This window comes from Rhipicephalus microplus, unplaced genomic scaffold (genome assembly GCF_043290135.1).
Source record: "Rhipicephalus microplus isolate Deutch F79 unplaced genomic scaffold, USDA_Rmic scaffold_340, whole genome shotgun sequence".
Taxonomy (NCBI): Eukaryota; Metazoa; Arthropoda; class Arachnida; order Ixodida; family Ixodidae; genus Rhipicephalus; species Rhipicephalus microplus.
Genome location: NW_027464908.1, coordinates 77,501 through 92,500, shown reverse-complemented (window position 1 = coordinate 92,500; position 15,000 = coordinate 77,501). Strand labels below are relative to the sequence as shown.

The 15,000-nt window shown below is 57.3% G+C and overlaps 1 non-coding gene across 1 annotated transcript; it reads left to right on the top strand.

Moving 5' to 3' along the window:
* The first annotated feature begins 7,241 nt into the window (after nucleotides 1-7,241).
* LOC142793848 (small subunit ribosomal RNA) lies at nucleotides 7,242-9,056 on the top strand. The gene has a single exon (XR_012891870.1). It is a non-coding gene; the product is annotated as a small subunit ribosomal RNA (ribosomal RNA).
* Nucleotides 9,057-15,000: the final 5,944 nt, after the last annotated feature.

The following is a 15,000-nucleotide window of genomic DNA, read 5'->3' as shown; positions in this document are numbered from 1 at the left end:
GGCTGACGCGGTTTCGTGCCGCCCCGGCAGACGCGGTTTTTTGCGCCGCCCCGGCTGACGCGGTTTTTGCCGCCCCGGCTGACGCAGTTCGGACTTAGCACTTTTTGGCTGAGCCTGGCTGGTGGCCCACTCACTCGATCGCCATGTCTGTTAGCCACAGTTTTCCCGGTGGTGCCGCACCCGGGCTCGCCCCGGCTGACGCAGTTTTCGCGCCGCCCCGGCTGACGCGGTTTCGTGCCGCCCCGGCAGACGCGGTTTTCGCGCCGCCCCGGCTGACGCGGTTTTTGCCGCCCCGGCTGACGCAGTTCGGACTTAGCACTTTTCGGCTGTGCCTGGCTGGCGGCCCACTCACTCGATCGCCATGTCTGTTTGCCACAGTTTTCCCGGTGGTGCCGCACCCGGGCTCGCCCCGGCTGACGCAGTTTTCGCGCCGCCCCGGCTGACGCGGTTTCGTGCCGCCCCGGCAGACGCGGTTTTCGCGCCGCCCCGGCTGACGCGGTTTCGTGCCGCCCCGGCAGACGCGGTTTTTTGCCGCCCCAGCTGACGCAGTTCGGACTTAGCACTTTTTGGCTGAGCCTTGCTGGCGGCCCACTCACTCGATCGCCATGTCTGTTTGCCACAGTTTTCCCGGTGGTGCCGCACCCGGGCTCGCCCCGGCAGACGCGTTTTTTTTTTCTTTCGCCCCGGCTGACGCAGTTTTCGCGCCGCCCCGGCAGACGCGGTTTTCGCGCCGCCCCGGCAGACGCGGTTTTTTGCGCCGCCCCGGCTGACGCGGTTTTTTGCCGCCCCGGCTGACGCAGTTCGGACTTGGCACTTTTTGGCTGAGCCTGGCTGGCGGCCCACTCACTCGATCGCCATGTCTGTTTGCCACAGTTTTCCCGGTGGTGCCGCACCCGGGCTCGCCCCGGCTGACGCAGTTTTCGCGCCGCCCCGGCTGACGCGGTTTCGTGCCGCCCCGGCAGACGTGGTTTTTTGCGCCGCCCCGGCTGACGCGGTTTTTTGCCGCCCCGGCTGACACGGTTCGGACTTTGCACTTTTCGGCTGTGCCTGGCTGGCGGCCCACTCACTCGATCGCCATGTCTGTTTGCCACAGTTTTCCCGGTGGTGCCGCACCCGGGCTCGCCCCGGCAGACGCGTTTTTTTTTTTTTTTTCTTTCGCCCCGGCTGACGCAGTTTTCGCGCCGCCCCGGCTGACGCGGTTTCGTGCCGCCCCGGCAGACGCGGTTTTTTGCGCCGCCCCGGCTGACGTGGTTTTTGCCGCCCCGGCTGACGCAGTTCGGACTTTGCACTTTTTGGCTGAGCCTGGCTGGCGGCCCACTCACTCGATCGCCATGTCTGTTTGCCACAGTTTTCCCGGTGGTGCCGCACCCGGGCTCGCCCCGGCAGACGCGTTTTTTTTTTTCCTTCGCCCCGGCAGACGTGGTTCCCCCCCCCCCCTCCGTCTTTCTTTTTGTTTTTTTTTTTCGCCGCGGCTGAAGTGGATTTTTCGGTGCCTCGACGCCCCGGTAGTCGCGGTTTTTCCGTTTCCGCACGGCCCCGGCTGACGCTGCTCGGTCACAGTCGCCTTTTGTGGTGATTGCAGACTTCTTGAGCGCGGGTGTTTTTTTTTTTGTTGTTGTTGTTGTTTTATTACGCATTCGCTCCAGCAGACGCTGTTTAGACTTTTTGTTTCCTCTTTTATCCTGCGACGAGGTGACGAGGTTTATTCGGTGCCCCGCCGCCCCGGCTGAAGTGATTTTTCCTGTCCCGTGCCGCCCCGGCTGACGCGGTTGGGACTTCGCGTTTGTTCGGCCGCCACGGGTTTTGGCGCACTCGCTCGGTTGCTTGTTGTTGCCACTTGTTGCGAACCCAGGTTTCTTGAGCGAGCGCGGGCGTTTTTTCTTCCTTTCTTTCTTTGTTCTATGTGTTAGCGAATCGGCCTTTAATATCACACGAGGACTCACAACCAACAATTTTCAGTTTGAAGTGTAAAAAATCTGCAGGTGTTGACGTAACTGACTTGCCCCGTACCCTTGAGTACATCCATGAAGTTCTCGTAGTACTACTAAATCGCATTATTCCAAGTGGAGAAATTCCCATAAACTTGCAAACCTCTACACGAAAATCGGTGCGCGTGATAAAGTTGAAAATTATCGTCCGATATCAAATGTGCCTTCTATAACACAAATTCTAGGAAAAAAAAAAAAAAAACACTTGTTCGCCGTTTTCTGCGCCGTGACTGGCAGCACTCCGGCGAAGCGAAACGGGGTCGATTCGAGCACGATATCGGCGTCTTTCGACGTGCTCGCCGGCGACCGTCGCACGAGTACGTCGCACGAGCGCGTCTGCCGGGGCGCCGTTTGCGAAGCCGACGCAAAAGTGGGAACCGCCGCTCGGATGATCGCCGCTTTCGGCAGAGTGAGTGTTGGCACTCCGGGGAAGCGAAACAGCGTGAATGCGCCCACGAAATCGGCGTATTTTGAAGTGCCCGCCGGCGACCGTCGCACGAGTACGGTAAACCGCGTCAGCCGGGGCGTAGTTCGGGACGCCGACGAAAAAGTGGGAAGCGCAACTCGGATCTTCGCCGTTTTTGCAGGAGTGAGTGGCGGCCCTCCTGCGAGACCAAGAAGCATCGATTCGTGCACGAATTCGGCGCCTTTCGACGTGATCGCCGGCGACCGTCGCTCGAGTAGGGCAAACCGCGTCTGCCGGGGCGGGCTTCGGGACGCCGATGCGAAAGTGGGAAACGCTGCTCGGATGTTCGCCGTTTTTGGCCGAGTGAGTGCTGGCACACGGGCGAAGCCAAACGGGGCCGATTACGGCACGATATCGGCGTCTTTCGACGTGCCCGCCGGCGACCGTCGCACGAGTACGGTAAACCGCGTCAGCCCGGGCGGAGTTCGGGACGCCGATGCGAAAGTGGAGAACGCCGCTCGGATCTTCGCCGTTTTTGGAGGAGTGAGTGGCGGCACTCCGGAGAAGCCAAGGAGCGCCAATTAGCGCACGATATCGGCGTCTTTCGACGCGCTCGCCGGCGACCGTCGCACGAGTAGGGCAAACCGCGTCTGCCGGGGCGGGGTTTACGACGCCGACGCAAAAGTGGGAACCGCCGCTCGGATGTTGGCCGTTTTTGGCAGAGTGAGTGCTGGCACTCCGGCGACGCGAAAGAGCGCGAATGCGCCCACGAAAGTGGCGTATTTGGACGTGCGTGACGGCGACCGCTGCAGGAGTACGAAAAACCACGTCAGCCGGGGCGAGCGACACACGGCGGTCTGGGTGCTTATCGCTGCTATTATAGGGGCACCCCGGCAGACGCAGAAAAAAAAAAAAAAATTTTCGACCTTCTTTTTTGCTGGTCGAGCTCGGGTAACCCAGGTCGCAATGGGAGCCGCGCACGAAAGCGGCGTCGCGAGACGCGTTCGCGGTCGCTAGTCGCACGAGCTCGGCAACCGCGTCAGCCGGCGCGGAGTTCGGGATGCCGACGGCTAAGTGGGTACCGCTGCTCGGATGTTCGCCGTTTTTGGCCGAGTGAGTGCTGGCACTCCGGTGAAGCCAAGGAGCGCCAATTCGTGCACGATATCGGCGTCTTTCGACGTGCCCGCCGGCCACCGCCGCACGAGTACGGCAAACCGCGTCTGCCGGGGCGGGGTTCGCGACGCGTACGCAATAGTGGGAACCGTCGCTCGGATGTTCGTCGTCTTTGGCCGAGCGAGTGCTGGCACTCCGGCGAAGCGAAACGGGGCCGATTCGGGCACGATATCGGCGTATTTCGACGTGCTCGCCGGCGACCGTCGCACGAGTACGGCAAAGCGCGTCTGCCGGGGCGAGGTTTGCGACGCCGACGAAAAAGTGGGAAGCGCCGCTCGGATCTTCGCCGTTTTTGCAGGAGTGAGTGGCGGCCCTCCTGCGAGACCAAGAAGCATCGACTCGCGCACGATATCGGTGTCTTTCGACGTGCCCGCCGGCCACCGCCGCACGAGTACGGCAAACCGCGTATGCCGGGGCGGGGTTGGCGACGCCGACGCAAAAGTGGGAACCGCCACTAGGATGTTCGCCGTTTTTGGCAGAGTGAGTGCTGGCACTCCGGCGAAGCGAAAGAGCGCGAATGCGCCCACGAAAGTGGCGTGTTTGGACGTGCTTGACGACGACCACCGCAGGAAAACGAAAAACCACGTCAGCCGGGGCGAGCGACCCATGGCGGTCTGGGTGCTTATCGCTGCTATTATAGGGGCACCCCGGCAGACGCAAAAAAAAAAAAAAAAATTTTTTTCGACATTCTTTTTTGCTCGTCGACCTCGGGTGACCCAGGTCGCAGTGGGAGCCGCGCACGAAAGCGGCGTCGCGAGACGGCTTCGCGGTCGCTAGTCGCACGAGCTCGGCAACCGCGTCTGCCGGGGCGGAGTTCGGGACGCCGACGGCTAAGTGGGAACCGCCGCTCGGATGTTCGCCGTTTGTGGCCGAGTGAGTGCTGGCACTCCGGCGAAGCCAAACGGGGCCGATTCCGGCACGATATCGGCGTCTTTCTACGTGCTCGCCGGCGACCGTCGCACGAGTACGGCAAAGTGCGTCTGCCGGGGCGGGGTTTGCGACGCGTACGCAATAGTGAGAACCGTCGCTCGGATGTTCGTCGTCTTTCGCCGAGCCAGTGCTGGCAATCCGGCGAAGCCGAACGGAGCCGATTCGGGCACGATATCGGCGTCTTTCCACGTGCTCGCCGGCGACCGTCGCACGAGTACGGTAAACCGCGTCAGCCGGGGCGGAGTTCGGGACGCCGATGCGAAAGTGGGAAGCGCCGCTCGGATCTTCGCCGTTTTTGGAGGAGTCAGTGGCGGCACTCCGGTGAAGCCAAGGTGCGCCAATTCGCGCACGATATCGGCGTCTTTCGACGTGCCCGCCGGCCACCGTCGCACGAGTACGGCAAACCTCGTCTGCCGGGGCGGGGTTTGCGACGCCGACGCAAAAGTGGGAACCGCCGCTCGGATGTTCGCCGTTTTTGGCAGAGTGAGTGCTGGCACTCCGGCGAAGCGAAAGAGCGCGAATGCGCCCACGAAAGTGGCGTGTTTGGACGTGCTTGACGACGACCACCGCAGGAAAACGAAAAACCACGTCAGCCGGGGCGAGCGACCCATGGCGGTCTGGGTGCTTATCGCTGCTATTATAGGGGCACCCCGGCAGACGCAAAAAAAAAAAAAAATTTTTTTCGACATTCTTTTTTGCTCGTCGACCTCGGGTGACCCAGGTCGCAGTGGGAGCCGCGCACGAAAGCGGCGTCGCGAGACGGCTTCGCGGTCGCTAGTCGCACGAGCTCGGCAACCGCGTCTGCCGGGGCGGAGTTCGGGACGCCGACGGCTAAGTGGGAACCGCCGCTCGGATGTTCGCCGTTTGTGGCCGAGTGAGTGCTGGCACTCCGGCGAAGCCAAACGGGGCCGATTCCGGCACGATATCGGCGTCTTTCTACGTGCTCGCCGGCGACCGTCGCACGAGTACGGCAAAGTGCGTCTGCCGGGGCGGGGTTTGCGACGCGTACGCAATAGTGAGAACCGTCGCTCGGATGTTCGTCGTCTTTCGCCGAGCCAGTGCTGGCACTCCGGCGAAGCCGAACGGAGCCGATTCGGGCACGATATCGGCGTCTTTCCACGTGCTCGCCGGCGACCGTCGCACGAGTACGGTAAACCGCGTCAGCCGGGGCGGAGTTCGGGACGCCGATGCGAAAGTGGGAAGCGCCGCTCGGATCTTCGCCGTTTTTGGAGGAGTCAGTGGCGGCACTCCGGTGAAGCCAAGGTGCGCCAATTCGCGCACGATATCGGCGTCTTTCGACGTGCCCGCCGGCCACCGTCGCACGAGTACGGCAAACCTCGTCTGCCGGGGCGGGGTTTGCGACGCCGACGCAAAAGTGGGAACCGCCGCTCGGATGTTCGCCGTTTTTGGCAGAGTGAGTGCTGGCACTCCGGCGAAGCGAAAGAGCGTGAATGCGCCCACGAAAGTAGCGTATTTGGACGTGCTTGACGGCGACCGCCGCAGGAGTACGAAAAACCACGTCAGCCGGGGCGAGCGACCCACGGCGGTCTGGGTGCTTATCGCTGCTATTATAGGGGCACCCCGGCAGACGCAGAAAGAAAAAAAAAAATGGGGACATGGCGTGCGTCACCGTGCGGCTTCGCAGCGTTGCCGAAGTCGCCGAGCCCTTCGACTGAGCCGAACGGCGGACAGGGAACGTTGGTCGGCCGTTCTAACCTGTCGGTGCCACGCCGAGACGTCGTTAAGGAAAACCGCGTCGTGGGCCTCTACGACGCCGTCGAGTCGTTGTACGTTTGGTGTCCAGCGTGTCGGCGGCGAGTAGCGGACACGTCGTTCACGACTTCGGTCTTTCGCAGTCGACGCGAACTTGCGGAGAGTCGTGGTGCCTCACGTTTTCGGCAGAAACCGCGGCGGAATTTTCCCGTGCGTGCGCGCACGACCTCGGTGCTGTGCCGTCAGCGTAGTGTTGCACAAACTCGTGGCCTACCCAAGGTGCGGTACGTTTGCGGCCGTATCCTCGGTGGGAATTTCGTGAGTAGGGTCGCAAATTCTACGACCTCGGCGGGTTTGAGAGCGACGTAGACTTGTGGCACGCTCAACATGCCACACGTTTCGGGGCACACCCGCGGTGAAATTTTCTCGAGTACGCTCGTATTAGGGCCCAAGGAGGTCTGGGTACTTATCGCTGCTATTATGTGGGGGTTCTCGTGAGCGGCGTACGCGAAAGCGACCGGGTGTCTGATATGCGGCGGGCTTCGGCCTCGTCAAGCGTGTCCTCGGGTCTGCTCCAGGGGAATCCACGGCAGTCGTCTGCAGCCTCATCCGCTTGATGCGTTAGGGGCTGGTTGTCGGACGGTGCCGTTTTACCACGATATCGAGGTGTGTTCCGTGTCGTCCTCGGGCGATTCAGATGCGAAAGCGCCGAAGACGCGGGCGTGACCCGTCGTCTGGCGGCTTTGCAGTCTCGGCTCCGTTGCTAGTTCCGGCCGGTCCACCGACAGTGCAGCGGGCTTGGGCAACCCGCACGGCGCGACCGAGTCGATGCAACGAAAAAGAGCGAGCATGAACGTGCTTCTTGCCGCACGGCTCCCACTCGTCTTTCGGGAAGGTTGTGCCGTAGCGAGCTCGAACGCCGTCATCTCGGAGTGCAAAATAAGCGTGTTGGGGCGCCTGAAGGTGGCCTCCGCCGCACACAGACTGCGTCCGGCCCGCCGAGGGCGAGGACGGACGCGCAGTCGAACGATTACCTGGTTGATCCTGCCAGTAATCATATGCTTGTCTCAAAGATTAAGCCATGCATGTCTAAGTACATGCCGAAATAAGGCGAAACCGCGAATGGCTCATTAAATCAGTTATGGTTCCTTAGATCGTTTCTTCCTACTTGGATAACTGTGGCAATTCTAGAGCTAATACATGCAGTGAGCCTGGAGCCCTTTGGGTAACGGGTGCTTTTATTAGACCAAGATCGATCGGGTTTCGGCCCGTATTGTGTGGTGACTCTGGATAACTTTGTGCTGATCGCATGGCCACGAGCCGGCGACGTTTCTTTCAAGTGTCTGCCTTATCAACTTTCGATGGTAGGTTACTTGCTTACCATGGTTGTTACGGGTAACGGAGAATCAGGGTTCGATTCCGGAGAGGGAGCCTGAGAAACGGCTACCACATCCAAGGAAGGCAGCAGGCGCGCAAATTACCCACTCCCGGCACGGGGAGGTAGTGACGAAAAATAACAATACGGGACTCTTTTGAGGCCCCGTAATTGAAATGAGTACACTCTAAATCCTTTAACGAGGATCAATTGGAGGGCAAGTCTGGTGCCAGCAGCCGCGGTAATTCCAGCTCCAATAGCGTATACTAAAGCTGCTGCGGTTAAAAAGCTCGTAGTTGGATCTCAGTTCCAGACGAGTAGTGCATCTACCCGATGCGACGGCTCGGACTGAACATCATGCCGGTTCTTTCTTGGTGCACTTCATTGTGTGCCTCGAGATGGCCGGTGCTTTTACTTTGAAAAAATTAGAGTGCTCAACGCAGGCGAGTCGCCTGAATAAACTTGCATGGAATAATAGAACAAGACCTCGTTTCTGTTCTGTTGGTTTTTGGAATACGAGGTAATGATTAAGAGGGACGGACGGGGGCATTCGTATTGCGGCGCTAGAGGTGAAATTCTTGGACCGTCGCAAGACGAACTACTGCGAAAGCATTTGCCAAGAATGTTTTCATTGATCAAGAACGAAAGTCAGAGGTTCGAAGGCGATCAGATACCGCCCTAGTTCTGACCATAAACGATGCCAACCAGCGATCCGCCTGAGTTACTCAAATGACTCGGCGGGCAGCTTCCGGGAAACCAAAGTATTTGGGTTCCGGGGGAAGTATGGTTGCAAAGCTGAAACTTAAAGGAATTGACGGAAGGGCACCACCAGGAGTGGAGCCTGCGGCTTAATTTGACTCAACACGGGAAAACTTACCCGGCCCGGACACTGGGAGGATTGACAGATTGAGAGCTCTTTCTTGATTCGGTGGATGGTGGTGCATGGCCGTTCTTAGTTGGTGGAGCGATTTGTCTGGTTAATTCCGATAACGAACGAGACTCTAGCCTATTAAATAGGTGCGGGGTTCCCAGCACCTTACAACCTTCTTAGAGGGACAAGCGGCTCCTAGCCGCACGAAACAGAGCAATAACAGGTCTGTGATGCCCTTAGATGTCCGGGGCCGCACGCGCGCTACACTGAAGGAAGCAGCGTGTCTTTATCCCTGTCTGAAAAGACTGGGTAACCCGTGGAACTTCTTTCGTGATTGGGATAGGGGCTTGCAATTGTTCCCCTTGAACGAGGAATTCCCAGTAAGCGCGAGTCATAAGCTCGCGTTGATTACGTCCCTGCCCTTTGTACACACCGCCCGTCGCTACTACCGATTGAATGATTTAGTGAGGTCTTCGGACCGATGTCCGGCGCGGCCTTTCGGTTGCGCCGGTCTGTTGGAAAGATGACCAAACTTGATCATTTAGAGGAAGTAAAAGTCGTAACAAGGTTTCCGTAGGTGAACCTGCGGAAGGATCATTAACGGATTGTGAAGGGTGAGCGCCTCAGCTGCGTCTGCGCCCGACACTTTCTGCCGCTGACCCCGTTTGGACGCGGGGTCGGCTTTTCCCCACGGGGCTGCCTGAATGTGGAGCGGCACCCCGTGACAAATTGTTGCGCCCAGCGGACGCCAACACCGCGACCTTGGACGGTCGGCCAGGTGGCGGACGCGGGTACAAACGGCGCAACGCACTCATAGGTCGGCTTTCGACCCGCCACTGCACCGTGGCTCGAAGCGCTCGAAATGCGCGACCCGACCGCTGCGGGACCGCCTAGTACTGTAAACAGGAGCGGCGGAGCGCGAACGGCGAGTCGTGGTTACGTCGGTAGAAGGCGAGGCTGCGCGTTCCCGAAACGCCAGCCGAGTGCCCTTGTCACACCTGTCCCGTTTATTAGGGAGGCGATCGCCGGGCTAATTCCAAGAGCCGAAGTATCGGCCCCCCGAACCGCACCACGAAAGCGTGGACAATTTAGAAGTGGTCCTTATTGGTGCGCCAGCGGACGCCGGCTGTGGCCCAAAGAACAAGACAGAGTCGAGAGTTGATAAACAAAACAAATATTATATTCTCAAAAATGGCAGATCGAAAACAATTCACAAGAATGCACACTCCACAATAGTTACATACAATACGTCACCAAACAGACAATGTACTACACAGTACAATCAACCACACTTGAAACAACGGACACAGACAACAATACGCACTACGATGCAGTCACATGCATTGAACAACCAAGACACTTAAGGACTAAAGAGATAGAAAACCTATTCAGTCCAAAGTCCTTGGAACAAAAGTCTGAATGATACTCTTCCGAGAATCACTCACTCAAAGTCCAGCGTTGTTGTCGTTCCGCAGCTCTCTGAAGTTTCTCTTCCAGGAAACCTCCCGTCTTCAATTGGCCACTCTTCAAACTTCAACTTCTTCGCCGGAACACGTCGGCTTCACACTCGCAGCGGTTGCCACGGGTCTTCGCTCGATAGCGGTAAACACACACTCTTGCCTGTAGCTCGAGCCGTCCCTACGGACCACAAACTTCGCCGACTACACGGCGGACTCTCTACGCGCTCCGGCGCTAACCTTCCGTCTCCTCCTGTTCTGTCACTACGGGCAGAACCTTCGCCGACTCCACGGCGGAATTCCTACGCGCTCTGGCGTTAACTTCCGTCACCACCTGTTCTCTCGTCTCGGCCGCTCGATTAAATACCTTCCGCGCCACTTTCCAGAATTTTCTCGTCCTTTCGTCGGCGCGATACGCAGCGAAGGCTGGAGAGAGGCGAGACGGTTTGTCAGCCCTCCGCGTCGGGTGACTCAGCTCGGCGTAGCCACGCCTCCTTCGTTCTGGAAATTTCTAGCGCTTGCCCGGCCGCCGCTGTGGGGTGAGGAGGTTCGTCTGCGAAGCCGTGCTTCTGCGGGGAGAGCGCGCGCCCGGGAGCCTTGAATGTTTGCTTTCTTTTTTTTTTCTTTTTACCTCGCGGCGTTTCTACCGCCCGTTGTCGCAAGGATTTGGCGGCGCGCTCTCTTTTTAGCGCTCGTTCTGTGACACTGCCCCCCACTTTAAGAATATTATCTCATAATATTCAAAACCACACAAACGAGCGCGAATGTCACCACACACTCTCACAGACTGTAACACCATCAGTCGCTCATAACACTTCACATTCACAATAGATCACGCAATACAATCTTACATTGTAGTTCAATTCCACAACACATGAAATATAGCCACAGGTACATGCCTACAACACTTCATCACACATTCCAAACAATACAAACGTACAAAGTTCTGTCGATACAACAATTATACAACGCTTTACATCACACCATCGCACAGAACACTGACTTACTCGACATACACTTGAGACACAGGATAACAAGAATATTAACACAACATATGTCACTCAGCCCTGCCAAACACATTCTGATTCCACCTCAGCAGTTATCTTGAGTACTTCGAACAGCGCTTGCGCCCCTTTTTGCGGTGCTCGCTCGATCTCTTGTTGTGTTTCCACGTTCTTTTTCGGCGAGCCCTTTCCAACGTCGATATCTGAGGCGTCGTCTCAGCCATCGCTGTCTCTTCCGACACCGTTAACGCGTCATTACATTCGACGGGTCCTGTCTGTGTATTTACCCGCTTGATCATGCCTCTACGTTTTGCCCGGCTGGCCAACTCCGTCTCCTTTACACTGTCGGTCGGTTGAGGTCGTGCCGACGTAAGTCCAGTTGCTCGGCCCGTGAACTTATTCGACACGATCGTCTTCTCCTTCGCTGTCTCTTGCGCCGCAGCTTCCCCTTGGGCTCTAGTGAGATCCGTCACGGGATGCTCCTCCACTGTATCTCGCGGCCGCTGTGTTGGCGAGGGCTCTATCTTCGGGTCTTCTCCCAAACATTCTGGATCATTCGGCCCTCGCGCCCCGTCGATGTTTCCGATGACAAGGTCATACAGGGGGGTCGTCATGCATAAAGCAGTAACCTTCCCGCTGAAGTACGGGGTTTCAACTTCAATTTCTGCTTCGGGAAGCATCCGGACCGTACGGTCAATTAGGCAAACCGGTCTCGATCTGTCTGTCAACTCTCTTTCCCGTACCAAATTTCTCCTCACGATAACCGTGGAGCTACCGGTGTCTCTTAGAACCGTAATCTTCTTGCCTGCAATCTTTCCAGGAAGCGTTGGCATTCCCTTCGTAACACCGGTTGGCTGTTTTGACATTACAGCCCCCACAATAGGAATTTTCTCCCCATTCTTCAACTCTACGAATCCATTAGTGACGGCATTATTATCAGATTTCGGTGCTGCTTGCACACAGGATACCTGGTGAGTTTGACTCACTCCGTTCCGACATGCATCTGCTTTGTGCCCAGTCTGACCACACTTGAAACATTTTACAACCGTAGGGCTCGTGAGGATCGTTCGACAGTTTTTCGCGCGATGACCCACTCGGTTGCACAGAAAACATCGCGGAATGTTCTCTGGTGCACGCTTCTTTTCTTCGGGAGCCAATTTCTTCGAATCATCGGGACAATCCTTCTTGACCTTGGCCAAATTAGTTCCTCCTTGCGCTTCTAAGAATTGATCAGCCAATTCAAGCATTCCCTCAAATGACTCCGCCTTCCTCTCTTTCAAATACAGCGACAGGCTTGGGTGGCAACTAATAAGAAATTGTTCTTTAATTAGCAGCTCTCTAAGTTCATCGTACTCCTGTGCTGTCCCTGAAAGTTCAATCCATCTGTCGAAATAATGGCAAAGTCGGGCGGCATACTGCGTAGCTGTCTCACCATCAGCTGGCTTTCCTGTCCGAAATCTGTCCCGGAATCCTTCCACGGTAAATCTAAATCGCTTCAACAAAGCAGCTTTCACCTTTGCGTAGTTGGCTGCATCGGTCGGCGTCAGCCTACCGTACACACTGAGCGCTTCACCACTCAAGCAGGTACTTAAAGCAGTTGCCCATTGATGTTCCGGCCAATTCTGGCTCTTCGCAATCGTCTCAAATCTGTGGAGGTACGCGTCTAGGTCGTCCTTCCTTTCATCAAACGCTACGAGCAGCTTGCTTGGGTTCAAGCGGAAGCCGTGATCTTCCCGTTCGCTGCTTTCAACTCTAGGTTGGACGGGAGTTTCGTTTCGCTGTTGCAAACGGAGCCGCTCGAGTTCAATTTCGTGCTGCCGCTGCCGTTCCCTTTCAGCCATCTCCGCTTCTCTTTCTTCTTTCAGCTGGCGCTCCCTCGCTTCTCTTTCTTCTCTCGCCCTTTCGGCTGCCAGCTTCTCTCTCTCCAACTCAGCTTCTTTTTCCGCTTTGGCTCTTTCGACCGCCAACCTCTCTTTTTCCAGCTCGGCTGCTTTTTCTTCTTTTTCCCTCTGGGTGACCCACTTCCGTAGTTCGGCGCCAGAAAGACCCATCTTTTCACCCAGAGCAACTAACTTTTCGAGATCCATGGTGTCTCGCAACTCTCAAATAAAACCTTGCCGCGTGCAAAAAGTATCTGCCTAAATCAGTCTATCGGAACACTCCCCTACACTCGTTAACGAGAACACTGAACAACACACAAAATCGTTCCGATAGCCCTATCAACAACTCGAGGCTCTTTCTCACTACTTTGGACACACTGTGCACCAAAAGGTCCTGTCGCGGACGCCAGATTAATTGTCACACCTGTCCCGTTTATTAGGGAGGCGATCGCCGGGCTAATTCCAAGAGCCGAAGTATCGGCCCCCCGAACCGCACCACGAAAGCGTGGACAATTTAGAAGTGGTCCTTATTGGTGCGCCAGCGGACGCCGGCTGTGGCCCAAAGAACAAGACAGAGTCGAGAGTTGATAAACAAAACAAATATTATATTCTCAAAAATGGCAGATCGAAAACAATTCACAAGAATGCACACTCCACAATAGTTACATACAATACGTCACCAAACAGACAATGTACTACACAGTACAATCAACCACACTTGAAACAACGGACACAGACAACAATACGCACTACGATGCAGTCACATGCATTGAACAACCAAGACACTTAAGGACTAAAGAGATAGAAAACCTATTCAGTCCAAAGTCCTTGGAACAAAAGTCTGAATGATACTCTTCCGAGAATCACTCACTCAAAGTCCAGCGTTGTTGTCGTTCCGCAGCTCTCTGAAGTTTCTCTTCCAGGAAACCTCCCGTCTTCAATTGGCCACTCTTCAAACTTCAACTTCTTCGCCGGAACACGTCGGCTTCACACTCGCAGCGGTTGCCACGGGTCTTCGCTCGATAGCGGTAAACACACACTCTTGCCTGTAGCTCGAGCCGTCCCTACGGACCACAAACTTCGCCGACTACACGGCGGACTCTCTACGCGCTCCGGCGCTAACCTTCCGTCTCCTCCTGTTCTGTCACTACGGGCAGAACCTTCGCCGACTCCACGGCGGAATTCCTACGCGCTCTGGCGTTAACTTCCGTCACCACCTGTTCTCTCGTCTCGGCCGCTCGATTAAATACCTTCCGCGCCACTTTCCAGAATTTTCTCGTCCTTTCGTCGGCGCGATACGCAGCGAAGGCTGGAGAGAGGCGAGACGGTTTGTCAGCCCTCCGCGTCGGGTGACTCAGCTCGGCGTAGCCACGCCTCCTTCGTTCTGGAAATTTCTAGCGCTTGCCCGGCCGCCGCTGTGGGGTGAGGAGGTTCGTCTGCGAAGCCGTGCTTCTGCGGGGAGAGCGCGCGCCCGGGAGCCTTGAATGTTTGCTTTCTTTTTTTTTTCTTTTTACCTCGCGGCGTTTCTACCGCCCGTTGTCGCAAGGATTTGGCGGCGCGCTCTCTTTTTAGCGCTCGTTCTGTGACAGCCCTCCCGACCGTTCGAGCGTGCAAGAACGAGACCCGACAATCGCGCGGCGACTGCCAAGTACGAGAGGAACGGCACAAGCGTCGGCGGTCGGTCAAGGAACTGGCGATGTGACGGGTCCGCTGTGCACCAGTGCATACCGTCCCGCCGTCCGCGGCAAGCGCCTCCGCGTCCTCGGGTGACGGAGGCTGCCGGTCGGTTCTTGCAGGCGAGGGATCTCGCTGGCACCGGTTCGCGTTGACGCGCGGCCGGTCATGGCACGGCGATGCGACGGCCGAGGTGCGCAGTACTCGATGGAGGAACCGCACGCTCCGATGACCGTCCCGCCCTCCGCGGCGTATGCGTACCGACCGTAATGGTTGCAGCAGCGCCGGCCGGCTTTTGAATTCGCCACACGAAACACGGTGCGAGATCGCGGTTAGGGGAGCGTCGACGTTGCCAGGCGTTTTGCTTGCTGCCGAGGGAAAGGCGGCACGGCCACGTCGCGCTCGTCGCGATTAGCGGGTCTGCGCGCTTTGGGAAGGTGCCGCAACGACTTGCCGAAAGAGGAAGCACGGAAGAACGAGGGACTTGGACGTCCCGACAATTGAACGCACTTGCGGCCAGGCCCTTGCT